This window comes from Panthera tigris, chromosome D1 (genome assembly GCF_018350195.1).
Source record: "Panthera tigris isolate Pti1 chromosome D1, P.tigris_Pti1_mat1.1, whole genome shotgun sequence".
NCBI lineage: Eukaryota > Metazoa > Chordata > Mammalia > Carnivora > Felidae > Panthera > Panthera tigris.
Window position 1 is genome coordinate 46,616,769 of NC_056669.1, and position 23,220 is coordinate 46,639,988.

Sequence of the window (23,220 nt, forward strand, 5' to 3'; positions counted from 1 at the left end):
TTGGGCTTAATAGTTTGAGTAACGTGGTCAAAGAACCTAATGTTAACCAAACTTAAACTGGAATAATTTTCCATGATAGTGGAGGAAAAGATTTGTGTTTTCTGTTTTTTTTTCTTTTCCTTATTTAAGGCTAACCTAAAAAAAAACTGTTAAAAAGTAGGAAAAATAGAGCAGTTATTAAAAATATAAATATTTAAAGAATGATTTGTATAGGAAGGGAAGTTTACACGGGAAGAAACCTGAGTGGTTTGTTGCCAAAAAACTGACAACAAATGCTGGAGAAGGAACCTACCTCCCTCTAGAGAAGGAACAGGCTATATAGCATGAAACATAATGGGTCATTTCTACTCAGCCTCTTAGTTGTACTTTTATTCTCTTAAAACAAAAGTTAAAATACTCTTTTCATCTTTTGCTTCTCTTATGAAAGTTTTTAATCCATATTTAAAATTCTATTGATGAAGATCTCAGTGCTTTGGAACTTTTGTCAATTTGTCATGAATTTAACCACATAATGTCAATCTTAGTTTAATCTCTAATGTGTTAAAGATTGTGTGGCTTATGTATGTGTGTCTTTATATGTGTATGTTTTGCATTTATGCAGATAACTTTTCATTCTTGGCATAATATTTTAATAGTTAAAATAAACTAGCAAAAGATATAAACAAACAAAAACTAACTTTAATCAACTAACTAAACAATTAAAAAAATCCACTCAATTATACTGTATTTTACTATGCTTAAACAGTACATTTTACAGAAATAACTGAGTCTACTACATATTCCCATTATTTTTTCAGGTCTGGTAGTGATGGATGTAAAATCTAAAAGTGATGGATGTAAAACCCATGTGGATTAATTTTGAAAACATTTTATGTATGTTTTTATTTTGTCTACCCTTACGGACAAAAACCCCAGCCTTATGGTGTGAATGTAATTTAAAAAACCATTAAATTTTGAAAATCTAAAATTCAGCTATTGAATAAAAATAGAAGTAGAAAGCTTTATAGGATTATTTTGCCTGTGGATTAATTTCTTTAAAATATTTTTTTGTGGCTGGTAAGAATTAATGACACAAATAACTATAATCATCTTAGTGGTATTCAATAAAAACAACTCTAAATGGAGTCTTACAGAATTTAAATTAATCCTGCCATTAGAGAATAGTATTTTGGAGAACATTTTTAAACCACAAATTTCTCAATTAAAAATTAATAGTTTCATCTAGTTGATAACCAGTAAAGGTTATTAACTGAATGGCAGTATCTCTAAGTAGATTTGTATGATGTGCTTAGTTGACTCTGGCCAAGTGTTTTGAGAATTTGAATTTTTGAGAACTTGATTTAGGAAGAGTATTGTTAGATGCTTTAGATACTTTTACTATGCTTTGGTAATGTCGCCATTTGGTATCACAATATTATATGGGGAATAAAAGGGCAAACGAATGACAAAGAATTATGTTTTGCCATTGTTTTGGGTGAGTGATAAATATCTTGGCAAAAAGCCTATAGCATAGTTTGAATTTCTCTAATAAAATGAAAGGCAACAATAATCTGTAAAAAGCTGTTATATAAGTAATCCTGGTGTTCAGCTTGGAATGGATAGATTTGCTTTGGCTAGTCTTTAAAAGTCATTTTGGGATAAACCAGACTGCAAAGATTGGAGCAACATTATGCAACAAAACATAATTTTCATTTCAGTTCTATATGGGTTGATAACTGATAACTAATTTTATTATTATTGAATGTTTGAGTGTTTCACTGTGTATTTTCTTTAAGGACTCAAAAGAAGAAAAACCAGGTAGCCCTCTGCATCCTGAAGGGGATTATATCATTATAAAAGGATAAGTAGGGAGTTATTGATAAATAGAGCATTGTTGATGGTCTGTAACTTTCTGTTTGAACTGGCTACCTCCTACCCTACCCTCCTCTTTTTTTCTGTTACAAGTAATGGAAATAGTGGCTTCACCTGTTCTTCTGAAAGTCAGACAGCCAGTACATTGAAATAATACCTTTCATGAATCTCAGTTAAATAGAGAAAGGAATCATAATGCAGAAAACCCAGCACAAGTGGGTAGTGAAGTAAAATATTATTATTTCAAGATGGACTGTAATGTTTACGTATCACCAGAAAACCAAGCCTTCTCTCGACAGATGAAAAGCATCACTTCAAAAATGAATACTAGTCTCCTTTTGTGGTCCTTCCATCATATGCTTTAAAAAAAAATCCCACATGCTACTATGTCTTAGATGGTATTATCTGTGAGTACAGAATTCTGTCTACATAATTTTGGCCATTATTATAGTGCATGAAAGCATTTTACAAGTGGGTTCTGTGTGTGGTGGAAGGCGGTGACAAAGGTATTGTTTTTTAATTTTTAAAATAATAACTTTATCAGATTATGAAAGCAATATGTTTATTCTTTAAAAATTTTTCAAATAAAGTCAAAGTAGAATATAAAATCCTATGGTAAGAGACATTCCTTTTATTGTAAATAGCAGGATATATGCTAAATGTAGACAATGATCAACTGTTTGATTAACTTTCTACCTCCTTGAGTTTCGGTATACTTTGTTTTAATTTTCCATCTATCAATAACTGATAGTGGAAAAACTCACTTAAACTTTAAAAAAGTTAGTAATTAGTGTTCATTAATGTAGAAAAAAGAAAAATCCTTTAAACAACAATGTGCTAGGAGCTGCACATTTAGATGTTGGGCTTAGGGTGACATCTTGTGGTAAAACTAAGGTAAAAGTTTTGTCCAATGATAATCACAGTTTTATATGATTACATTATTAGCTCTACAGATTTTGAATATAAGTAAATTGGATTTCTGTGATATTTTACAAATTAATTTAGGTATATTTTATTTAGTTTAAAACATTCAGTTTTTCCAGCTACTCTATTAGGTTATTTATTCTTCATTTAGGTGATGAAGGAGCAATATGGAAATGTTTTTATTATTTTGATACTTCTCTTCCAGATGCTATTTGAATATTTAAAGATTTCCATTACCACTATAATTATTTGCAAGAAACATTTTAATAATATAATGGGTCAGTTCATTCTCAGATATGTACCTCAAATGTCCTTTGCTTTTATACCTTATTGAAAAATTTTTTATTCTTTATTTATTACTCATACAATTATGGATAGAACTATGCATATATACTTAATGAGTTTCAGCCCCTTTAAAATCTTATTAACCTTTTGATCTGATTTTATTTCCTCTTATTTCACTGCAGTGTGTGAGGGGGTCTTTTGGGGAAATATTTAGAAGAGAATGGACAGTAAAGTGCTATTTTCCTTAAAACCTTGCCAGTAGCAACATCTTAGAAAAGTGCTTATCCCTTGCATGTCAGATTTTGTGTTATAGTAGAATACTTTTCATGTCCATAAATCTTAGCATAGAACCTTATGGATTCATAGGGGTAATACAGTAGATATACTACATGTTGGGATATACTGCATATTGGAATATACAGTAGATATACTACTATTTTGGGATTTATCACCTCCTTGTTGAAGCCTTCTGTCATATCCCTACTTGATAGTAACCTTAACCAGCCCTTTTATTATGGCTTGTAGCATTTTTTTTCAGATTACTGTAAAACATTTATTATATTGCCTTATGAATACACTGAATATATTTCTGTCCCCTTAGTAGACTGTGAGTAGTTTGAGAGTTGAAGTTATATGTAAGTTATATGGGGATACTTTGTATCCCCAGTATATTGACTCTAATAAGAGAAGGCCTTCAATAAATTTTATTTATTCATTTACTCAATAGTTATTTTTAAAATTCCTGTTATGTATTAGAAATTGTGCTAGGCAATGGGGATACAACAATAAACTATAAAGGAGAGGATAGTCCTTGCCCTTATGGATAAATGAGAACGATCAAGTAGGGACAAGAGGCATTAGGTATGTAGATAGTTGATTATTTAAATGTAGTGATGGCAAGTACTCAATACAAAATGTAGTGTTTTTCCAATATAGTAATTCCAATATAATGTTTTTTTTCAAAATAACATCTTTGTGAAAGCATCCTGGCTATTTTGCTCCTAATTATTCATTGTAATGTGTAATTTTTGCCACCTGCTCATAAGATAGTCAAAGAATTTTTTTATTACAGATTATAATTTATTACAGATTTATTACAGATATAATATTACAGATTATTATACAGATTATAATTTTATTACAGTAATTATATAATCCACATGGTTATATGAATTTGGAAAAACTTGGCTCTAATCCCCCAAAGCAGAGGTTCTCAAAGCATGGTTCTTGGATCAGCAGCATCAGCATCACCTGGAAACTTGGTTAGCATTGTAAATTCTTGGGCCTTACTCCATACCTACTGAATCAGAAACTCTGGAAGTAGTGCTCAGTAAATAGTGTTTTAATAAGCCTTTCAGGTGATTCTGAGGCATGCTAAACTTTGAGAACATATGTTCAAAATGATTAGGTATTTGGCCACTCAAGGAAAGTAATATAGCACATGAATATTATTAATACATTTGGTAAGATACGACCGTGTCATTTCTTTATTCTTGGGTTTTACAAAGATTTGATTTGATCCGTAACAAATATAATGAGCTATTATTCTAGGATATATTTTGAGCACCTTAAGAACCTATAAGTTAATGAATATAATTATGGCATCTAATTTTCTTTTTAAAGTACAATAGTATATCTGAAACTGATTTTTTTTTCTTTTGGATACTTAATGGTAGTGTCTACCTATGAGGCTATGGATAGAGAACAGCAAAGCTACACTGAGATGTTGCTATTGCACACACAACGCTCACTAGTATGTGCTTGCTGACAGTTACAGATTTAATGAGGTGCTCCAGTAAAATATATAAATTGCTATATGTCAACACCTTTAAATAAGTCTTGACTGGTCAAAGCAGTACATGTTAGATTCCTAGATACTTTAAGTTCTACTCTTCTGCCTACTTCTGCTTACACAGGTATTTCAGTTATTGCAATTGAGTAATAATAATTAATGAAGTATTTATGAAGTGTTTAATTTACATGGACATATGCAATTGGTATTACTAACGACAAAATCCTTTCCCTTAAGGAGGTTAAGGTCAATTGGGAAGGTAATATTCACATATATACAAACAAGTACAAGACAGGATATAAATCAAGGACTAAACTCTGAAGGCTAGGCCAAGCTGCTGTAGGAGTTTAGAGAAGCATGGGATCATGGTACATTGGTGTTGGTAGGAAAGCTCTTATATAAAATGTAAACTTGAGCTGGGTCTTGATGATAGGATTTGGGTAAGAAGAGGATAGAAAAGGACATTTTTTCCATCCATCCATTCATTCAAAAGATATTTACTGAACATTGTGCTTGGCATTGTGATATATACTGGGGAGACAAGCTTTAAACAAAATTGCATAGTTATGTTTACAATTATGGTAAATGATACAAAGGACAAGGAGAGGGTGCTATGAAAAGAGGCTTAACGTTTGCAGTGGAATCGGGGAAAGCTTTCTTAGGGAATTGGTATTTGAGGTGATGAAAATTATACTGATTCATGGAGGTCAGAAGGAGAGCGAGGAAACAGATGTGACGAGAACAAGGGTTCTTATGTTATTTATGTTTATAAATACATTTATGTTTTTAAAATGTCTAGGAATTAGATAAAGCATCACATTAAACTTAAGTCTCTTCCAAAGGCTTATTTAAATTTGAAGGTAAACTTGGACAAACAGGAGTGGTAATGTAAAATGTGGCCCAAACAATCCTTATTATAGCCCTTTGTTAAACTGTCATATACTGAGTGTGATTAGTTGTGTGTTTCATGTCACATGGAATCAAGTATATCTTAAGTTAAATTTGACACTTCACATTAGATACCATCAAAAGAGTTGGATGCTATTCTTGGCTCTGGACTCTGTATCTTTGCTGGAGAATTTATGTCACCAGATGGCACTATTTAACAAAATTTATGTACTTTGGATGCTTATAAGGCTGGTTGTTTCTAAATGAAACAATTTTATTTGTGCTATAGCTGAAATAGGAAAAATTAATTTATTTTGATGGCATGTGAGACTTCTCTACAGAGGAAGGTAGTGAAACCCTAAAACTTTGAGAACATGAAAGGATTTGGGTGATTTCTGCTTAAGTACAGAATAAATAAGAATTTGGTAATGATCACTGTCACTGATCTATGGCAGGTGGCAAAAAAGCAGAACACTATAGGTTTGCCCATCTAGGTTTGCCCAAAGCTTTTGTAATAATATTATGAATATTTTAACCTTGAATTTAACTTTCAGATGTAGGGATTTGATATGCATGATAAAAACATAGAGAAAATTCTATAAGATTATTTTAGGAATAGGCCTTTCTAGATGTCTTGAAATATTATGATAATAATATATTAATTTTTTTCAATAGAGCATATGATCTTTTGAACTATAGAACTAAAAAAATTAATAGAACATGATGTAGATGTTTTTTTCTTAGTGTAAAGTTTCATCTCAAGGAAATAATTATTTGTTACTTTCTTGGTTAAAAATTTCCTTAACACTTTTCTTACCTTTAAGCAGAATTAGTCACTTTCTTCCTTATGTTTCTGTATTTGTTCATGTTTCTGGTGCAGCAGATATTACATTGTATTACTGTTAATTGATTACATGTTAGTTTCCCTCATGTAAGCTGTGAGCTTCTTGAATGCAGGGACTGATTCTAATTCAGTGTGTAGCACATGTCTGATATGGAATATTCTGTCATTAAATTTCTTTCATTTGACAAAATACATTTTGAACCCCTGCTATCTAAGAGATACTGTATCAGGCTCTGAGAATTTAGTGACAAGAGACATGTGAACCTATTTTCATAGAGTACGTAATCTGCTAAGAGAGACAGACATTAAACAAGTACTATAGTGATAAGTAGTTTGAAATAAAAGTTATTTGGATTAACCAGTAAAATCATAAGGAATTACTTAACTGGTCAAATTCATGTTAGTGTATTGTGTTTGTTTAAAAATATTTATTCTTTTAAAAAATATATTATTTTTTACATTTATTTATTTATTTTTGAGAGAGAGAAAGAGATAGTGAGCAACCAGGGGAGGGACAGAGAGAGAGGGAGAGAGAGAATCCTAGGCAGGCTCCATGCTATCAGCACAGAGCCCGATGTGGAGTTTGGACTCACGAACTGTGAGATCATGACCTGAGCTGAAATCAAGAGTCAGACACTTAACCGACTGAGCCACCCAGGTGCCCCTAAAAATGTTTATTCTTAAAAAAAAACAAACAAACATTTATTTATTTATTTATTTATTTATTTATTATTTATTATTTAAGTAATCTCTACACCCAGTGTGGGGCTTGAACTCATGACCTTGAGTTCAAAAGTCACATGCTCTGCCAACTGAGCCAGCCAGGTACCCATTAAAAACGTTTAAATACTGTTTATTAATTAAAACCTCCTAGTCGTATCTATTATCGTTATAAATTCCAACTTCTCACCTGTAAGGTTCCCCATCTCCTCTGCCTACGTCTCATCTCATCTCTTCTCTACTCACTACATTCCAGCCACATGGCCTTCTCTCTGTTCCTAAATGCTGTTCATGACGTTTTCACATGCTTTTCTTTTGTTTGGAGTACATTTCTACCTAAATCTTTGCCTTATTGGCTTATATCATTATTTAGGTCTCAGTGCCTCTAAAGTACCTTTCTACCTCACTTCCCATTTCCACCCCACCCCCAAGTCATACCTATCACATTACTTTTTTTTATTTTTGTGACTGTGTGGATCACTATGAGAAATTTTGTTTATGTGTTTTTTTCATGAGTCTCTCCACTAAAATGTAGATTTGATAAGAGCAGCCATCTTGCCTCTCTTATTCATTGCTGTATCTGTTATATTAGCTTAGTGCCTAACACATATTAGCCATTAAATAAATATTTATTAAATGAATGATGAATAAGTGAGTGTTGCTGCATGCCTGGTACTATGTTAGATTCTTGCTTAAGTTAGAAATGTACTCATTTGAAAGGAGTAGAAAGCTTATGTAAGTAGGGTTTTACTTTTTACTACATAATAGGAAATCTGAAGGTAGGCAGTTGCTGGCATTGGGTCAGCATCTCAGGAAAGTTCTGGTCAATGTCTTTGCTGGGTGGAAATTGTAATATGTCCTTAGGGAGAAATGTAGGAGTATAGTGCCAGTAGAACCCAAGGCAAGTGTTGTCAGCCAGGTTGAGCACTTGGGAGCTTTGTCATGAGCTGACTGCATGAGCGGCCATCAGTATGCTCAAAGACCATATGGACAGGGACATTGCCTCAGGACCAGAGGAGCAGAGAACAGCATTTAAATCCAGTGAATACAACCTATTTCTACCCCCAAGAGTATGATGGCTATGATGGCAGATAAACTGTATGCCCCCTCCAGAATTGTTTACTCACATATAGCTGGGCATTATTTTAGAGAAAAGCAGAATGATGGGTAGACTATAGGGATTTAGGGTTTCTGAGGCAGCTGGATAAGCCACGGACACAGTAAAGATCTATACAATTTGCTTGCACGTCCATGGTGTAGTGTATGTTTTACACGAGACTCTATTATATTGAACATAGCTCTCAATGTAGATTCTAACTTCATACTCTTTTCAAATTTGGGATTGAGTGTTGAAAAAGATTAATCACAAGAAGGAGCAATGGGAAAGGAATTATTTGACAAGAATATGATAGGAAAGTCTTCCCTTTCATCCTGTTAGTTCTGGTTTCTGGCAAAAATAGACATGGTGTAAAATGAAGTGCATTCATCTACTTAAGTTTGTTTACATGAATTGGTCCTAAGAGTTGCTTAAGAAAACACTTATCCCCTACATTATTTGCTGCTCAGAAGCCTTGGAACTTCTTACACTATATTAGGAATTCTAAACATTCTAGTAATAACCTACAGATACACTATGCAGCATAAATTTCCCTGATTTCTAGTTTCTGCATCCCTGGGTTCTACTTTATATTCATTTTCCAGTTTGCTGTCAAAATAATAAACCTTCACGAAACCATAAAATTAGCATTCTCTTTGTAGGCTATATGTATATATGCAAATTGAGTCATCAAATGTACCTAGAACCACAAAACTCCATTGGGCATGGCATTTCTTACAAATGCCTTGATCACGAATCCCTAGAATTTTAAGGCACTTTTAATTAAGCTCACAGAAACAAATTATACAGAATATTAAACAATACTTTCACAAAAACCTTGAGTTATAAAAATAAGCCACTTAAAAATTAATAATTTCTTCAGAAATAAGCTTCATGCTTTAGAAATAGTTTCTGCAAAAGTTTCTTGAAGAAGAGTTTAAGAGCTCTTCAACTGATCAAAATAGGACAATAATTATAAATATGAAGGTGAGTTTTAGATTTCATCAATTGAGATAATTGGTGCATGAACAAAACTTGATTATTTTAGGTGCAGAGCTCCATTATAAATTTTCAGGATACATGTTTACATTTTTCTGCCATTTTTCTCATAAAATCTAATTTTTAAAACTTTCTAGAATGGGAGGGGCACCTGGGTGGCTCAGTCGGTTAAGCAACTTTGGCTCAGGTCATGATCTCACAGTTTGTGAGTTCAAGTCCCACATCGGGCTCTGTGCTGACAGCTCAGAGCCTGGAGCTTGTTTTGGATTCTGTGCCTCTCTCTCTCTCTGCCTGTCCCCTGCTTGCATTCTGTCTCTCTCGAAAACGAACATTAAACAAACAAACAAACAAACAAACCTCTCTAGAAGGGAGCCCCTGGAAATTTGGGAAATTAAACATATTTAACAGCTCTCTGTAAGTACTAAACCAATTTTGGTGCAGGATACTTCCATTTCTCAAGTTTGAGTATTTATAATTGTAACATGGAAGGAGGTGAGCTAATGACTTTATTTATAAAAATGGATAATTATGGAGAGGAATAGTGACTCTGCATATTGAATGAGCATTGTAGAAAATAGACAGTAATGCCTGATACACAGCAGAGCCAATCACTGAGACAAGGATTTCCTTGTATGAAGCAAAGAAAGAGTCTATTTGAGAGATAGTCATACGAGGACATAGGAGGCTGGCTCAAATTTGTCTCCCCTGATGGAGATTAGAACAAATTTTTGTAATCCTAGGGATTGAAAAGGACAGGGAAATTTATCACTATTCATGAAGAAATATGGGACATGCATACTGAGCAAATATATATAACAGTCATCCCATGTTCATTTTGAGGTGCAGACTTAACATTAAAATGAAGCAAAATTTGGCTCCTGCCATTAGGAGGTCATTTTCAGGACCAAGGGAGGGGCTGTGGGCATGCTCAGAGCTGATATAAAGTATATGGGATCTTAGACTTGTCATCTCTGGTAAGGAATGCAGAGTTTTGCTTGTTCATAGGATGGAACCATATTGGTGGCTTTCATTTCTGTCAGGCCAGGTCTCTGTGGAGACCGCTATTGGATTTTTTAGTGGTGTCTGAAAAGAAACAATAGGTGATTAAGAAGAAACAGGTCTCTGAAAACCAAGTTTTAAATTTTCTGTTAGTCTTAACCTTATTAACCCTATGGAGCACTGCTTTAGTAATAGTCTGCGATAATTTTATACTTTCAAATTTGAAATATTATCATTATTTTGGCTTTGTGGACAATCTATTCCTTGGATGAGTTCTTTGATTTCCTTTTTAGCAATAATCTCTTCTTTTATCACATGTCAGCCACTTACTCTTATGTTTTATTTTACATCTTATCATTATTTAATAACCATGTCCCTCTAAAATCTCCACTCTGACCACCACTCATCACCTTTTTTGATCCTGTTCATTTCTATATTTCCCTTATCATCTTTCTTTGATCCCATAAGCACTGCTAAATGATCAGTGCTATATATTTTCATGATCTGTAGCTACCATAGTCCTCATGTCTCTCCTTACCCAGCTTAGAATACATGATTCATTGCTATAATTAACCATTTGCATACATCTTCAATTTCTTTGTTATTCCTGCCATCTGCTGGCAAAATCCAACCTGTGGTTAACCCAATCTCTGTCTCTTCCATGCCTGCACCAATGCAGCCAAATGTAGCTGAAGAAATATACACAATCTTGTTAACTGATTTCACTTTAAATTTATGACCAGAAAGCTTTTTTTTTCTTGGACAGTTCACTTTCTTGTTTTTGTAGGGAACATTTCATAACCTCTTTCTCCTCAAATATAATACACTTCACATTCTGCAACATTATCATCTGATTTTTTTTTACTGAGACAATAAAAACAGTCAAAAGAGAACTTCCTTATATTTTTACCAGTTAGTCTACTAACCTACCTATATCTGTATCCATATATTCTGCCTTCCCTTTTATTAAAGTGGATTACCTGTCCCTCTTTTTATCTAAGGCCAAATCCTCCTGTTGGATAGAGTATCAAGTCAAGAGTCCTAGAAGGTAACAGAAAGCTTTCTCAAAGAGAATTTATTGAAGGATCTGTTTACAAAGACAGGGTGCCTGAGTGGCTCACTTGGTTGAGTGTCCAACTTTGGCTCAGGTTATGATCTTGCAGTTCATGAGTTTGAGTCCCATGTCGGGGTCTGTGCTGACAGCTCAGAGCCTAGAGCCTGCTTCAGATTCTGTGTTTCCCTCACTTTCTGCCCCTCCCCTGCTCTCTCTCTCTCTCTCTCTCTCTCTCAGAAATAAACATGTAAAAAACACACACACACACACACACACACAAAGATATGGGCAGAGTTATGGGAACTATCCAGGGATGGAAACACTTGGGGAATAAGAATAGTGGGAACCTGGGGTGCCTGGGTGGCTCAGTCGGTTGAGTGACTGACTTCGGCTCAGGTCATGATCTCATAGTTTGTGAGTTCGAGCCCCGCGTCAGGCTCTGTGCTGACAGCTCGGAGCCTGGAGCCTGCTTCCGATTCTGGGTCTCCCTCTCTCTCTGCCCCTCCCCCTCTCATGCTCTGTCTCTCTCTGTCTCAGAAATAAATAAACATAAAATAAAAATAAAAAAAAATTAAAAAAAAAAAAAGAATAGTGGGAACCTGAAGGAGCAGGAAGAGCAAGCTATCACTGTAACACAGAGAGCTATAACCAATGGAGGGGCTGTCTGTTAGAAACTATGGCTTTAGCCGAAGAGGAGCCAAACCGTGGCCCCAAAAGGAGAGAGCTGGAGAAATAAACATCCAAACCCCTCTCTCCTCCCTACCCTGATCTTCGGCTTGTGCCTCCCATTAGTGGACTTGAACTGGAAGCCAGAGGGCAATAGAGCCAGATGACATAGTTTGTTGAGGTCAGCCTCCTAGGAATAGAGCAGGGTGAATAAAAGGAAAAACATGATCTGGAAAGGCAAATGGAGCAGATTCATGACAGTTCTATCCTGGTTTTCCTCATTTACTTAAAGAATATGCTACTGTAAATATTCTTTGTCTCTTTGCAATTAATTCACCTTCCTATTAAATTATGCCTGTTAGCACATAAACATCTTTTCTTGAAAAAGATTTGTTTGAATGTTTTATTATTTATTTTTGAGAGAGAAAGAGAGAGCAAGCAGGGGAGGGGCAGAGAGAGAGGGAAACACAGTAAACATCTCTTCTTAAAAGAAGAGTTTGGAGTAAGGGTTAAGAGGATAGTTGTGTTTATATCTTGGTTCCTCTGCCACTTTCTGTTTGTATGGTCTGGACAAGTTTCAGAACCACTCTGTGTCCCAATTTTTCAATCTGTAACATGGGGGTGATAATAGAAGTGCCCATTTTGTAGGGTTGTCATGAGGATAAATAAGCTAATACATGTATTGCATTTCAATCAATGCCAATCAAATACATAATAAGTATTTGCTACTATTGTCATCTTCAAAATCTATTCTCTTCATTGTCACTTCCCTTCACCTTGTCTTCTGGTTTCTGTCTGCATTAGGCCAGTGGAAGATACTAACAGATCAGAAGAAAGAGAGAAAAGACAGGTTGGGTTATTTATTCTTCTGGCCCCTTTTCTTCTGGGCCATGATTTAGCAGTGAGTGCATTCTTCTACATAAGGCAACAGTTTTTGTATGTAGGCCTTTTCGCTTTTCACTAATCCCTTTAAGAGCAAAGTTTATGATAAGAATTGTTTATATTCGTACCCAACACTTCTTTATCTCCCATTTTCTCTTGAAGCTACTCCAGATTAGGCTGTTGTTCTCTCCACCCTAAAGAGATTGTAGTTGTCTGGGTTATTGTGATATTGTGATTTATAAGAAATATGTGTTTGGTCATATATATTTCTCATTTGTATGGTCTTCATTCTTTGTTCTGAACCCACAGGGCCTAAAATCCTTAGAATTTCCTTCCATAAGAGCAATAAAGGTGTCTTTTGTTATGTTAATCAGATTACTTTTGCAAAGCCATTAGGTAACTCAAGGCTGAGGGAGGAGCTTGTTGACAGGAGAACCAACTCTGTGATTGGAGGAATGGAACTTTCAACTCCCCTTCCCCCACTTTAGGAGAAGGAAGAGGAGTTAGAGATTGAATTCCATTGCTAGTGATCAATGATTTAATGAGTCATGCCTACGTAAGGAAGCCCCCATGAAAACCCAGAAGGACAGGGTTAGGAGATCTTCCAGGTTGGGAAACTTGTGGAGATTTGTGGGGAGTGGTGCTCCTGGAGAGGGCATAGAAGCTCAGCATATTGTCTCTATACCTTGCCCTCATATATCTTTTTAGTCTGTTCCTGAATTATATCCTTTTATAATAAACCTGTGATCTCGTAAGGGAAATGATTCTCTGAGTTCTGTAAGTCTCTCTAGCAAATTAATGGAATGTGAGAAGGACGTGAACCTTCAAAATGTAGTTGGTGGGTTAAGAGCACAAGTAACAGCCTGGGCTTGCCACTGGCTCTGAAGTGGGTTGGGTGGGGCAGGTAGTAGCAGTCTGGTAGGACTGAGCCCTTAACCTGTGGAATTCCACGCTATCTCTGGGTAGATATTATCAGAATTTATTTTAATTCTCATTACCCTAAGTGTAATGTGACTCCTGCCTCTCCCACCAGTTTTATTAACACTGTCAGCATTGCTCACTCCTGTCCAATACTGTTGGGCTTGAACTTTTCCTTGAACTGGCTTTCTACTTCAAGGCATTTGTACTTGCTGTTTTCTCTGTCTGCAAATGTTTGCCTACTTTCTCACTTACTCAAGTACCTGTCTACTTGTCACCTCCTCAGACCTCTCTAGGGCACTCTGTCCAAAATTGACACCCTTTACCCATTGCTCGTTTTTGCTTACTCTATTTGACTCTTCTTTATTGTACTTATTAATATGTATTTTCTTGTGCTATATATTTGTGGTCTTTTCCTCCCATCTTTAATGTAATCTTGAGGGCAAGGACTTTGTTGTCCTGTTCATTTTTCTAATCCCAACACTTAATAGAGTTCATGGAATATAATAGGAGCTAATATAATTTGGTGAATGAGGGAAAAGCTAATTTACTACTGATGGTCAACTTTTAGATTTTGGCAAGGTAACTGCATTAATACTTTTTTTGTTTTTGCTTTTTCTATAAAATCAAAATCATTGGAATCTTAGATGAACAATGTTGAAAAATATATTCATTTATAAAGGGCTCTTGTGTTTGCAATATTTTATAGTTAATACAGTGAGAATTTTGCATTTATTTTCAGGGTCTTTGTGCCAAGAGCTCGGGGCATTGAAGAATGTGATTTATGAGGTCAGGAAAGTACATTAGGTTAATTATTCTACTGCATTGCCAAGCAATCTCTTGGTGTTTGATGCTATGAAATGATCAAAACAGCATCATTTAAAATTGGTAGGCCTATTAAACATGCAAATTTTACTTGTTTACATGTCCTGTTCCTTTTTGAGGTTATTGCTGATAATATAAATAAATATATATATATATATATATATATATATATATATATATATATAATACTATGCAGTGCTTTGAAAATTTAACAGAATAAAAATACGGATCTGTTAATAATATGAGTTAACTTCTAGTGTTTAAGGCAGAAGTGTTCTTAGATATCTTTTTTCTTTTACATACTTGAAACTTTCTCTTGAAATTCTTGATTGCATCTCGGATGTTTTGAGAAATTTAAAACTACTGCTTAAAAATGTATTTTTACTGATATAACTATTCTTTATGATGTATTTACCTATGCTTTTAATTCATTTATATGTTAATTTAACAGATATTTATGGGGCAGCTATGATGTGTCAAACACTGATAAAGATGCTGGGTATGTATCAGTGAACAAGATAGATATGGAATTTATATGTCATGGAGTTTATAGTTAAGTGGAGGGGTATCAGCAATATACAAACATATGATATGGAAAAGAATAAGGCAAGGAAGGGGAATAGAGAGTACCATGGAGTGGGGAGAAGGACTGATATTTTAAGAGTAGTTAGTGTGGTCCTGTCTAAGAAGACATTTGAGTAGACTTGAGAGAGCTGAAGGGCTGAATTATGTGGCTATTTGTGGAGGAAAGAGCGAGTGCAAAGGTCCTAAGGAGAGTGCATGTGTAGGTTATTCCAGAAATAATAGGAATCCAGCGTGATGGACTCAATCACTCGATTGAGAGACAGTAGTAGGAAATGAGCTTGGTTATGGTAGGAGGACAGATTATGTAGGGATTTATTAGTCATTATAAATACTTTAATTTTTATTATGGATTATCTAGGAAACTGTTGGTGGTTTTGAGAAGAATAATATGGTCTGAATTATGTCTGGAATGACCAACTTCACATTGTTAAAATTGACTGAAAGGATGCAAAGAAGAAAATGGAGAGATGAGTTAGGAGTTCATTGTAATATTCCAGGTAGAGATGATTATGGTTTATTTATCTATTTTTTTAAAAGTTTATTTATTTTGAGAGAGAGAGAGAGAGAGCACCTGTGTGAGCTGGGTAAGCAGCAGAGAGAGAGGGAGAGAGAGAGAATCCAAAGCAGGCTCTGTACCATCAGTGCAGATGAAACGCCCAGAGTCTAAGAGACCCCCAAAAATGAACCACCAGAGTCCAGAGTCAAAGCTAAGCAGCAAGGGTCATTTATTGCAGGTTCGAACCTGGACCTCTGCGCCCCCGTTGCCGGTGACGCCAAGAGGCCCTGAGAGAGGTTTTTACACCCCTTTTATAGACAGGTACAAACAAGTCATGGGGAAATCAGGAATTTTCCACAGTTACAGAGCTGCGATTGGTTGGTGTTTAAAGTTGGACACTTAACAGTATTCGATTGGTTCCTGCCTTTAGGTCAGACCACAACCGGGGGTACGGGTATCACAATGATTGATCAGGAATACACAGATGTGCCAGGCAACAATGATTGATCAGTACACGGATGTGCCAAGTAACAATGGTTGATCAGGAATATACAGATGTGCCAGGCAACAATGATTGATCAGGAATACATGGGCGCGCCAAGCAATTGTACAGAAGCGGAACAAGCTGGTTAAGCTTGGTTAGGTTTCAGTTTCCTGTAACTTAAGCTTTTAAGTTTCAATTTTCTCAGGCCTCTCACAGAGCCTGATGTGGGGTTCCATCTCATGAACTGTGAGATCATGATGTGATCCAAAATGAAGAGTCGGATGCTTAACCGACTGAGCCATCCAGGCACCCTGAGACAATTGTGGTTTAGATTAGGGTGTGACAGCAGTGAGAGTGGTGAGAAGTGCTTAGATTCTAGATTTTGAAGGTAGAGCCAATGGGATTTACTAATAGATTGGATTTCAGGATTGAGAAAAATAGAGTAAAGAGGACTATTTTTTTTTTTTTTTTTACCCTGAGCATCTGGAAATATTGCATTCCCATTTTCAGAGATGGGGAAGTCTAGTAAAGCAGCATATTTAGGGCAGGGGTGGAAGATCAGGCATTTAGTTTTGGAAGTGTGAAATTTGAAATAGCCATGTGGATATGTTAAATATACAGTTGGATATAGAAATCTGGGAGATACCAAGGATTGAAGCTTAAATTTGGGAAAACTTAGAGTATTAATGTTTTTTAAAACCATGAGACTGGAGGGAGAAGCAAGAGGTCGTGATATGCACAGTACTATGAAAATATTTATTAAATTCTCTGAGGCTGATAGTGTTCATAATTGATGTTGAAATTATTTTCTTGCTAAATGTTGTGCAAAAATCTTCATTAAAGTTTCATATAGAAACCAGTTACTTAGTTGGATACAGCACAGCTTTTAACTGGCTTTTATCTTTTTAAAGTCAAAATAATTTATTTCCTAACTTCTTAAAAGTGTCAATTACTAGGTAAAAAATTTATTCTAACTGGCCTGAGTTCTAATTTCTATAAATAGTAGCATTATGGGATTCAATTTCAAATTTAAAAGAGGTCATGCTTATTTAATCATTTTAAGAATTTACCTGATTAATTAATATACCAATACTTGACTTTTAAACCTTCTGGAATTGATTTATCAAGATCATTTCTAATGTGACAGAGATTAAGTCTAGAAATAGATGACCCTGGGACTTAGAGTTCTTGGTTGAGAATGACTGACCAATGCCATGCAATTGAAGTAGAAAAGGGATTTATTGAGAGGATGTAAGATACTTTATAAAAACTGCAGGAAGGCTGGAAATCAGACTCAGAGAATAGACAGGAGCCAAAAATTACAAAGCATAGTCAAGATTTCCCCACAGAAAAAGAGTTCTAATGATGCTGATCTTTTACCATTACCAGTGTCTACTAGCTACCACACCACACTTCTGGATTGTGGCTTCCTAACATTCATCACTGGGCCTTACACTCTTGATTCTACCACAGTCATCATGAATTATTTTTTACTTTCCCAGCACTGTTAGTCATTCTGTGAAGATTAAATGCCTAGGTCAAGAAATATGATGTAAATATCACTGTGACATAGTAAGAAATGTATATATTTGGTCTCTGCTGCCCCCCCCCCCTTTTTGGGGACACAGTTTCTAAAATTCTTGGAATCTACAAAAATGTTTTTGTGTATGCTAATGAGATGACAGGTAGCTGGACTCCTGGATAGCCTCAGGATGGGGGCTGGTTGCCAAGGGAAGCAATGGAGTGATTAGAAAGTTGAGTCTTTCATCCCTGCTCCTTGAAGTCTAGGAGCAGAGAGGGACTGGAGATAGAGTTCAGTCACCAACGGCTAATGATTTAATCAGCCTTGCCTATGTAAAGTAGCCTTCATAAAAAAAACCTAAGGTGGTTCCAAGAGCTTCTGGATTGGTGAACACATGGAGGTACTGGAAAGGTAGTGTGTCTGGAGAGGACATGGGAGACCTCTTTCTTTCCCCCAAATTTTGCTCTATGCATCTCTTGATGTGACTGTTCCTGAGTTGTATCCTTTTATAATAAACCAGTAATCTAGTAAGTAAACTTTTCCTGAGTTCTGTGGGCTGTTCTAGAAAATTATTGAACCTGAGGAAGGGGCTGTAGAAATCTCTAATTTATAACTGGTTGCTCAGAAGCACAGATGACAACCTAGACTGGGGATTAAGATCTGAAGTCAGGATGGATGGCATTGTGGCACTGAGCCCTTCACTGATGGGATCTGATGCTGACTTTAGGCAGATATTGTTAGAATGGATTTGAATTGTAGGACACCCAGTTGGTGTCCACAGAGAATGGGAAAGTTGCTTGGTGTGAGAAACTCCTATGTACTTGGAGTTCAGAAGTATTTAAATAGTGTAGAGTGTTGAGATAAGAGACAGTTTTTTTTTTTTTCTTACCATGCCACTCAGTATGTTGAAAATGGTCTAAAGATTGCTTGTGGAAGTGGATGTTGTCAGGGTTGGAGCTTGTGAGTTATAGTGAAGTGGTAAAAGCAGGGCTGTTTGAAATCAGAAATGTGGTGTCTGTCCTGATTGGATGGGAGCCCTTAAAGTGTGGGGCAAACTGACTGACGGGCTAGTGGTGCAGGCGGTGAAAGGATCCAGCCAAGGTAGAACAAAGGAGATAGAAGTTTATTGAACACACTGCAAGGGAGCAGTGGGCAGGACAGCAAAGGAGAGACTGTTTGCAGTGAGGCAGTGGGTGGGAGCTGAATTTAAAGGAGGAAGGTGAGGAGGTATGGGGACATACAGAATTTTCCTGTTTTTGGTAATTGTGCCTGGTTGTAAATAGCCCATTGGTCTGTTACGGCCTATGGATAATTTGAAGTGGGTCGCCTGACAGGCCTGTCTGTATTCAGCCAGGTGGTCACTGTGGACCCTTTTTCCTTGATCAAGTTTCCATTGCTCCAGCCTCTTGTCTCAAAACGGCCTCTACAAGAAAGTTGTAATGTTAGATGTGGATGAATGTGACTCATAACACATGCAGTGAATTGAGGCAGCTCACAGATGTTCACATTGTGTGTATATATGCATTTTGTGTATTTCTAAGAAGCTTGTTTCAGTTAGAGGCACTTTCTTTCATTCTCCTCATGTTTCTTGCAGAGAAAATTGTAGTGAGCTTCCCAAAAGGAACTCTTGAAAAGGGACTTGCGTATAATATAACTTCATGGTTGTGCAAAGAAAGCTAGATACATAGGGAACAAGGAGGAAAATATAGAAATTGAGACAAAAGAAGGAGAATAAATAAACTATAACTGGCAAAAATGTGGGAATTTTTTTAAAGGTGGGCTTTTAAAAAATATTTATTTATTTTGAGACAGTGAATGAATGCAAGTTGGGGAGGGGCAGATAAAAGAGCAAGAGAGAGAATCCCAAGCAGGCTCTGTGTTGTCACTACAAAGCCCAATGCAGGGTTTGATCTCACGAACCATGAGATCATGACTTGAGCCAAAATCAAGAGTCAGGTGCTCAACTAACTGAGCCACCCAAGTGCCCCAAGGTGGAACTTTTTGAAGAAAAAAGATTTAATACATTCTGAGTTCTGAAAGGGAAGATTTTATTATTATTTTCGTTTTCTCACTGTGTTTCTGGCACAGATCACAGAATAGTTACCATTGTTGAGTACTATATGCAAGGTGTTATTTTGAGCTATTTATGTAACTTATTGATAATTCTTACAACAATGTTCAATAATTATTATCATTTTCCAGATTTGATGCAAGCTATAAAACTCTAGATCTGAGAAGCTCACTGAATCCACAGCAGGATATACACAAGGAAAATCACACCAAGGCACATTATAATTAAATTGCTGAAAACAGTGATAAAGAGAAAATCCTAAGAGTAGCCAGAGAAACAAAGACACAGACATCTTGTCAGGAACTATGTAAGCAGAAGGACAGTGCAATGACATCTTAAAATTGATAAAAGGAAAAAAACTGTCACCCTAGACTTCTTTATCCAATAAAAGCATCCTTCAAAAATGAAGACAAAATAAATATATGTTTCAGACAAAACATATTTTGGGAAAATTGATTATAGGCAGATTTGTACTACAAGAAATGTCAAGGAAAATTCTTTAAGAGGAAGACAAGTGATAGGAGATTGAAATTTGGATGTGTGCTAATAAATTTAAAAAAATTAAAATATTAAATGAGTGGGCAAAAATAAAAAATTTACCCCCTATTTCAAAAATTTAAAAGATAATTATCTAAAGCAAAAATTATAATATCTAGTAGGATATATAATAACAATAGTAAGGAAGGAAATGGAATTATACCACTGTAAGACTTATACTATGCCTGAAGTGGCATAATAACATTTGCAGGTAGACCATGGTAAAGATCTTCATTATAAAACTTAGGACAATCACTAAAAGAATAAAACAAAGGGATATAGCTAATAAACCAACTGTGGAGATAAAGTAGAATTCTAAAAAGTACTTAGGGAATCAAAAAGAGGTAAAAAGATGGTTTAGAAAACAGGTCAAACAAAACAAATAGCAAGATGGTAGATTTAAATGCAAACAATCAGATTGCCAGCCAGGCAAAAAATGAAAAATTTTACTATGTGCTATCTATAAGAAGTCCGCTTTAGATATAGATTCACAGGTTAAAAGTAAAAACAAGTGTTAGACACTAATCATAAGAAAGATAGAATGGCTTTCAATTTAAGGCAATTTAGGGATCAGGACAAGGTATATTACCTGGGGTTAACAGAGGTATCTCATAATGATAAATGGGCCAATTCAAGGAAACATAACTTTAAATAGGTAGGCAACTGTTAGAAGAGCTTCAGAATTTGTGAATCAGAAACGGAAAGGAAATGTTGACAAATTATTTCAGTAAGAGATTTCTAAAATCATTTTCAGTAATTGTTAGAACAAGCAGAAAAATCTGTAGATCTAGAAACATCTATGGAAAAACCTATAGCTGGAAGAATGGTGACTTAAGGAACTCTAAAAATTCATGTCTCCATAAAAAGTGAAAAAAACTGGCACAACGTTTCAGAATCAACTTTTTGAGAACTCCAGAAATTAATCAAAAGCTTACAGTGATGTGGCTTTTTATTTTTTTTTTTGAGAGAGAGAGAGGGCACAAGTGAGCGAGGGTGAGAGAGAGAAAGAGAGAGAGAGAGAGAGAGAAAAGCAGGGCTCACCCGAAGCAGGGTTTGTGTTTCCCCGAAGTTGGGCTCATGCTCACCTGAAGTGGGGCTTGTGTTCACCTGATGTGGGATTCAAACTCACGAACTGTGGGATCATGACCATGACCTGAGCCAAAGTCAGATGCTTAATGACTGAGCCACCGAGGCAGCCCAGTGATGTGGCTTTTTAAAAACCTACCCTAGTCATATCCCATGTTTCCAAATCAGTGATATCTTTGAAAATAAAGTTCTGCATTCCCACTACATATAATGGAGTGAAGAGAATATACCTCTTTTGCAAAAAATATATACTTATTTCGACCCATCTAGTGGTTTCCTGGAATACTGGCTCAAAAGGCTTACTTTTATTTCACCTTACTCAAACTTACCCAGTACTAAATTGGCTATACTGGAGCATCTGTCAAAATGTTTACAGGCAAATGTTTCAGTTGTTGCTATTGGACACAATGGTTAACAGTTGGTACAAACAGTAGACTAATCAATAAGTTTCAGAGGAAAGCCTGGGTAATGAGATAGTAGAATAAGGGCTTTGAAAAGCTCTGACATATTCCTGGGAAACTAGAAAATCATGTGTGTGTGTGTGTGTGTGTGTGTGTGTGTGTGTGTGTGTGTGTGTGTATGACTGTGCACATATACAGGAAGGATCTGAGTAGACCCTAAGGTCTAACCTCTGGTTGATCTTGAGGCTCCGCAGAATTAGTAATTGAAGGCTAATGCAGATTTTTAAACTGTGTGGTTGAATGTGAAAGATACGGCCCAGCATACAAGAGCTCTTTTGCAAAGACTGGGAACATTTTGGTTCTGGTGATTAATGAAATCTCTGTCCAGTCATTAGCTGACCACTAAGCAAATGGTATGGAGACTGCAGAGGCCACACATGACAAAGAATATGGACTTTACAAAATTAATTCATATAGTCACTAAACAACCTAACAGAAACAACTACAACAAATGAAAACAACAAATCCTGGGGAGGGGAGAGAACCTAAGTTCCATAGTTTCTTCATTATAATATTTAAAATGATCACCCCTACTCTGACCTACCCCTACTCTGACTAGTGTACCACAGTGACATTCTAAGGCAATTAATTGAAGGGCCATGACTCTCTGTTTTTATGATTCAGATTAGACTTTTGCTCACTTAGAACTTTTTTGCTTTTACAGATAAAGTAAGAATTTAGTAGGCTTCCTATCTTTATCACTTTTAGGAACACCATGATCAGTTGGCCAGCACCATATATCTGCAGCAGTCAGACTACTCTGATTAATGCTTTTAATTGTGCTGTCCATTATGGTACCCATGTCCTCCTTGCCTGTGGTGGCTGAGTCTGCCACTTGATCCCTGCTACCTGGGGATTCAGTTATTCCCACTGCATTTAGGTTTCCCAGATTCAGTGGCTACAGTGCCCAATGTGAGGTCTGGCCAACAGAGAAGAGTGATCATAGAGCTCTTTAAGGATGCAGGGGCTCCCGTCACCAATTGATTCCTCTCAGTATTGGTGAAAGCTGTGTCTTCTGAACATTCCCAGTGCGGATGAGTAGATTTTACATGACTAATCCACTCTAACATTTCAATCTTCTTAAGCTTTTGAATCCCTTTTACATTAAATCAAGACATGTCTGCCATTTTTAGTTTGCTCCTGATGGGCCACCTTTTGGCCCATGTTTCAGCCAACCAACCCGTATTTGTTTATATTTATATTTATATTTATATTTATATTTATATTTATATTTA

General features: G+C 35.8%; 1 protein-coding gene across 1 annotated transcript in view; it reads left to right on the forward strand.

Annotated features, from left to right (window-relative positions):
* Positions 1–23,220, forward strand: part of LOC122231478 — a 520,961-nt gene that overhangs the window by 26,808 nt on the left and 470,933 nt on the right. The window lies entirely within an intron of this gene.